Source organism: Palaemon carinicauda, chromosome 12 (assembly GCF_036898095.1).
Source record: "Palaemon carinicauda isolate YSFRI2023 chromosome 12, ASM3689809v2, whole genome shotgun sequence".
Taxonomy (NCBI): domain Eukaryota; kingdom Metazoa; phylum Arthropoda; class Malacostraca; order Decapoda; family Palaemonidae; genus Palaemon; species Palaemon carinicauda.
In genome coordinates this window covers 106,252,764-106,259,686 of record NC_090736.1, presented here as the reverse complement: position 1 = coordinate 106,259,686, position 6,923 = coordinate 106,252,764, and the positions used below count along the sequence as shown (strand labels likewise).

General features: G+C 34.8%; 1 long non-coding RNA gene across 1 annotated transcript; it reads left to right on the top strand.

Annotated features, from left to right (window-relative positions):
• The first annotated feature begins 270 nt into the window (after positions 1-270).
• LOC137650610 (uncharacterized) lies at positions 271-1,327 on the top strand. The gene is made up of 3 exons (XR_011046003.1): positions 271-381; positions 849-910; positions 1,248-1,327. It is a non-coding gene; the product is annotated as an uncharacterized lncRNA (long non-coding RNA).
• The last annotated feature ends 5,596 nt before the right edge of the window (positions 1,328-6,923 follow it).

The following is a 6,923-nucleotide window of genomic DNA, read 5'->3' as shown; positions in this document are numbered from 1 at the left end:
ATGGTCAATTCTTATATTCTCTATACGTCCATGCCTTTGACTAAGCCAGTGCCAAAGCGAACGTTCCTCAGAGATATCGCCTACGAGTTGTGTGCTCCCCAGGCAATACATCGGTATCTAACGTCACACAGTTTGTCGAAAGGACTCCGTCAAATCATGGTGGATACTTTCAAGATACCTGAGCAGGTCCCACCAAGACGTCGAATTCCCGTTGGCCAAAGAAAACTCCCTAAAAGGATTCGTTGTCACACCTGCCCGCCTAGGGACGACCGCAAGACAAACACTGCCTGTCTCCTGTGCAAGAGTCCTGTTTGTCTGGACCACCAGAGTGTCCTCTGTCCAAACTGTAGCGTCTGTCCAAACTGTAACGCAGCGTTATTTGTAAGTTACAACATGAAAATTTTGTTTACTTCTTTTTTGATTGAATATCATCAAATTTTATTACCGAAAATATTATTATTGATTTACAATTTTCTTTTTTTTCGATTTTATTTCCCTTCAAATTTTTTTTTTGGGGTCAGCATTCTAATTTTATATTCGTAAAATAATCGACATTCATCCAGCAACCCACCATACAATTTTTATGTATATCCAAGAATAATTAGATTAGTAAATAACACCCTCATCAAATTTTATTACCGAAAATATTATTATTGATTTAAAATTTTCTTTTTTTTTCGATTTTATTTCCCTTCAAAAATTTTTTTTTGGGGTCAGCATTCTAATTTTATATTCGTAAAATAATCGACATTCATCCAGCAACCCACCATACAATTTTTATGTATATCCAAGAATAATTAGATTAGTAAATAACACCTTGAAATTGACATACCCTTCCTACATTTCAGGAGGCAGAACAGGGAGTCTGAGTCAGTGTGGTTGGCGGCCATTTTGTGGACATATCCGAAGCGTAAGTTGCCATATCTATATATATTCTTGTTCCCCATAAAATTTGTGATATTTTGGTATATTTTTACCTGCATAAAATCATATTATATATTATATATAGGTATTTTTTTATGAAATTTCTAAGTACTCAAAAAATGACCTTTAGATATGGCCCCTGATATAAATGTAATTTACAAAATAATGAAGATTTTTTTTACATATTTCTATTCTAGGATAACATGTGTTTATTCCATAAAAAAATTAGCCAATTCGGATTTCATTTGGGTACCTAAAAAAATTCATGAAATTTGGACACATTTTTTTGGCCAAAAAAAGTTACTCTTTTTTTCTCATTTCAGATCTTCACCTCTATGGGTCCGATTTCATCCAAAATATAGGAAGATGTGTCCTAGACATTCAAGATTCAATCCCTGAAATTATTTTTTTAAATAGGAGAAAAATTTTTTTTTTATGAATTTTTATGTAAGGTCTTTTTTCTACTTATTTTTTTTAAATATTTATAATAAATTATTTTTATGCAGATGAGTAGTTTTTATCTTTACAGTAGTTTTAAGCATTCATTGAAGTTTTTTTTGGCAAAAGAAAAAAAGAGGTTACTGCAAAAACTGATTTTTCAAGAATTTTTTTTGGCGTCGGGGTCGTTCGCGTCCGAGTATACCCTTAAAGGGGTGTCCGAGGACCGTACCTATCCAGGGTTAACACAGAATAACAGCCTGAATGTAACAATTTTACATGTGCGTCCCAAGTAATCAACTTAGTTAAATGACTGTCTGGATTTAATAGCACTGGAAATTTGCAGTTGATATTATAATTCCACTTCTTGAACTTACTTTTCACTCTTGAAATACCCTGTTCACCCATGAATAAATTTAGCTGCGTTATGATTGGAGGAATCTCTTTCTTGGAATTCATATCAGTTTAAAAATAAAAATATACCTCAGGGAAATACTTACATTGTTCAACGTGTAACAAATGACTCAAGTAGGACGCAAAATAGTTAGTAACTGAAAAACAAGGAATTCCTACATTTAATTTCCACTTGTGCAAGGCCAAAAATACTCTACGATAAACTAGTAGAAGTCTCCTTAAACAAGAATAACTTTCCAAATCAACAAGGTGGTTTAAATTTTCGGTAGTACAAATTAAGGGAGACGAAGGAATCTCCGTGGCGACATCAAATGCTGGGATAGTAATCGACAATTCAGGGACTTCGGTCAAGCTAATGTCTGGTTCTGTAAAAATACATGACTTAAGGAGCTGATCATAAGATACACATCAAGTAATTAAGTCTGAAGGGTTATTCTTACCAGAAATGAAATTAAACTTGACAGGATAAATTTCAGACAATATCTGTATATTATTAATTCTGTTCAAAACAAGGGGAGAATATTTATTTAATTTGTCTAGCTTCAATGGCGCAGAATTTAACCAAAGTAACGCACAAAGAGAATCTGTATAGGGCATAATATTCTCAATTTCTATGGGTCTTATGCAAGACGGGCCAAATAAATCTTTGTAAATATCCCTAGCACACTCAACACTCAAGTGGACGGTATTTAGTTCAAGGGTAGGTATCAATTTATTCTTTAATTTGTCTACCTTCAATGACGCAGAATTTAACCAAAGTAACGCACAAAGAGAATCTGTATAGGCCATAATATTCTCAATTTCTATGGGTCTTATGCAAGACGGGCCAAATAAATCTTTGTAAATATCCCGAGCACACTCAACACTCAAGTGGACGGTATTTAGTTCAAGGGTAGGTATCAATTTATTCTTTAATTTGTCTACCTTCAATGACGCAGAATTTAACCAAAGTAACGCACAAAAAGAATCTGTATAGGCCATAATATTCTCAATTTCTATGGGTCTTATGCAAGACGGGCCAAATAAATCTTTGTAAATATCCCTAGCACACTCAACACTCAAGTGGACGGTATTTAGTTCATGGGTAGGTATCAATTTATTCTTTAATTTGTCTACCTTCAATGACGCAGAATTTAACCAAAGTAACGCACAAAGAGAATCTGTATAGGCCATAATATTCTCAATTTCTATGGGTCTTATGCAAGACGGGCCAAATAAATCTTTGTAAATATCCCTAGCACACTCAACACTCAAGTGGACGGTATTTAGTTCAAGGGTAGGTATCAATTTATTCTTTAATTTGTCTACCTTCAATGACGCAGAATTTAACCAAAGTAACGCACAAAGAGAATCTGTATAGGCCATAATATTCTCAATTTCTATGGGTCTTATGCAAGACGGGCCAAATAAATCTTTGTAAATATCCCGAGCACACTCAACACTCAAGTAGACGGTATTTAGTTCAAGGGTAGGTATCGTTTATTAACCAGTCTGTTCTAGGCATGAATGAAACTTCGATGGACTGTATCAATATGCTGCAAATAAATAATGCACCCGTAAATATCTCTACTTGCATAAAAAAAAACCACAAAAATATTATATTTACCATCCCTAGGACCTACAGATCGTTGAACTCTTATGGGAGGAGCTCTATTCATCTGGTTGCAAATGTTGCTCCATTCTCGCTGCAAATCTGTAGCCAAGACTGTATCCCAGCTTAAATTTTTCTGGCACTGTAGCTTATGCATGAATAATCTTCAGCGATTAAACAAGCCCATATTAAAGCCAGAAATACCAAACTAATAAGCAATATTTTGTAAAATTGACCTTAGTTTTGGCACTTGAATCAATGCATGAGGGGTTAGTAAAAATTTCATCAGATTTCCTGTCCCATGTTAGTCCAGACAATTTACTCGTGCGAGGGGTAACTTCTTCGGTCTCTCCGTCTATTTCTTTCTGTAAGGCTATATCATTAGTAATAACCTGCTGAATATAAAACCTATAAGGGTTAAAAATACGAGTAAGCTGTTGGTACGACCATTAACAGTAATAGCCCCATTATCCACGTAAATAAGCGAATAAATTGACCTTTTCAAGCCCGGTATGCGAGGATCCTCAGAGTGCTGCAAAATGAAAATGTAATGAACAGCCATCATTAGTAAAAAAGGACTATTTCGAAGACCAAAAGGTAATTTCAAATTCTTGAAAGCTACTCATGAAAAATCACCTTTGCCGACAATCTTGAACCAAAAAAAAATTAAAGTTTAGCCTGGTCATTTTCGGTAAAAGCCAACATATTAAATGCTTTCTTAAGAAAAAAATAAGTAATTTCCTGTCAAATCTCAGATTCAAAAATGACAAAGATAGCTTTTGGTTTAATGTAGGTCCAGAATACATACACTGATTATGAGACAAAGAACTACCGTCTACCGAGTCTTTAAGATTCGATGAAAAGACCACCCTACACTTTGTGGTGTCTTTGTCGGGTTTCAATGGTATGTGAGGCAGAATGGAGTATTGAGGATTCTCAGCTTTAAAAACATCAAGATCATGGATGGGTTCAATAATTCTTGCATTAATCTGTTCCCTTATGGTCTGATCAACGAGTTGTAGAAGACCATCGCACTGTTTAAGTTTTATAAAATTAAACTTTGGTATTAGTTTAGACAGTCTTTTATTTTTAGACAACAAATGGGAGATTTTGCCATTCCACAATAAAGGAACCATAATTCATCTATCAGACTCCCTCTGATGTATGGTTTTAATTGAAAAATTGACCAGCTGATTATTAAGCTTGACACTTTCATCATTATACACATTTTGATCATAATTTAAAAAATGACTGCATTCAGACTCCAAAATTTGTTCAGTGGCCTGCTGCAATTGCCTTTCCATTAGTTCACCTTTATCATTGATAACTGAAAAAGGAACAATTTACTTCAAAACTGTTGTCCTAGTCACCATCAGAAAGAAAATCTATTCTCGTGTTTAATAACAACGAGCTACTACAAACATGCACCGTAGAAACCAAACGAACATTACTGTCAGGTACAGAATTCTAAACTCCTGGGCTTACATTTAGGTAGGTTACGTTGTTCAACATCAAATCGAAGGATGAACGTCCTCAAAAATTACGTCGGTACCTGCTAAACAATGTAAAGAGATTAAAATTATCAATATTGAGAGTGTGTTTATCTAACAACTTATCAGCAAACCTCATACCCTAGTTTTGAAAACTTTCAATTACTTTACCAAGCAAAGGCAATTTAAAAGCAATATTAATATCAGGTACAACTAAGCCAAAAATTATAAAGGACAAACTACCTATTTTCAAAGGCACTTCTACAATTCTAGTATAATATTCTTTATTCCCATTAAATCCCCTCACCATAAGTCTAACATTCGAATTGATAGTTTTAAGGTTTTTCTCTTCAGCTATCCTACTAGTGATGAAGGTGCCCTGTGAGCCACTGTCTCTTAGACCTCTGTAAATGTCGCTGCCAATACTGAAAGAAAACGTAGGTAACACCGAGTTTCCATACAAGTGCAACAAAACAGCAACACCACTGTATACTTTTTGTGGAGTTTCAAAATTTACTTTTTCAGATTGTTTAGATCTGCTGCCTTTGGAGGGCTCAGACTCGCAAAGATAACTCATATGCCAACCACGGCACTTAAATCAACGTCTTCTAAATCTGAAATGACAGTTGCTAGATTCATGACTAAACTGACCACACTTAACACAACCGTGTTTGAATTTTAAAATTGGCACCTTATTGGTAGGGGAAGGGAACTTTGAACATTCATAAATAAAATGAGCATTATTAGCGTTACCAGCTTTAAGACACAAAGAACAGCTGGGTGAATCTGAATCACTCGTCACTGCCTCTACAGCTAAATTTACCGCATTTTCTTTTCAAGAAAAGTCCTTATACTCCTGTACATTCTGCGAGATTTTACTCTATATACCTTTAGTGACCTTTTTGTCGTTCTAGTATCTCTCACATCCTGTAAAAAGGTTTGTCTTTATATCATTTAGGCCAGGGTGAGTCTTACCTGTAATCTGAGTTAAATGGCGCTGGAAACTATTATTCAGCCCATACCAAGCAAAATACCTAATGAACTCATCAATGCTAAAATTCAATGTCTCCACTGATTCACATACCGATCTGAGTTCGGAAATAAAGAGAAAGGGGTCTTCACCATCTTTCAAATGTAAAGTAGTAATTTTCTTAATGGCTGAATTCTTCCGAATATCGGTTGATGCAAATGCTGAAATGAACAATTCTTTGGCATCAGCGTAATGCTGCTTATCCGCTTCTAAGGAACCTAACAAAACCTTTCCTCTACCCTCAAGCAAATCCCTATTGAGATAGTTAAAAGCTTTAGTAGTTCCCTCAAATTCTGTGATGAACTTCAAAAATTCTTCAACTTCTACACAACGAAACTTGGGAAGAAGTGCTACAGGTTGTTTAAGAAAACTTCTGGCTACATTGGCAACATTACTAGAGCGAAGGATATTTGTGGAAATATCTAGGAGAGGTAAACAGTTTTCAATCTTATCTATATAATCCTGACATAATGATAATTCAATCTCAAAATCTGTACTATCAGATCCCCTGGAAATTTCTTATCCAAAATCTCAGTGTCCAAGTCAGATAACTTATTCTTATAATTTACCAGAATACCTTTGATAGATAATTTTTCTTCCTGGCTAAGAGTATTGAATGTGGAGGACCTGTTAAAATATTCAGTCACCTTTTTGCGGATGACTTTCCTTTGTCCAATAAGCACAGATAAACCAGACATTGTTAAATTATACAAGAAATAATGATCCTAGAAAGGGAAAAATATTAATGTAATGATCCTAGAAAGGAAGAAACTAATATTAAAGTAATAAATCTGCAAGGAAATAAATATCAGTTCACACAATGGATCCTGAATACACCAACTATTGGGATTCTGCATAGCGAAAATCAAACTTCCTTCGTCGTTGCCCCACATTGAGCGCCATGAGCTGAAAAAGTGTGAAGTCACTTTATAAGGTACTTAAAATAGTGAAAGCAAGTCAATTCATACACATTTGAAATGTTTAAATTTGTTATTTATTGTAAATGTGATAAGTGGATGACTCAGGGCTCTTCCTC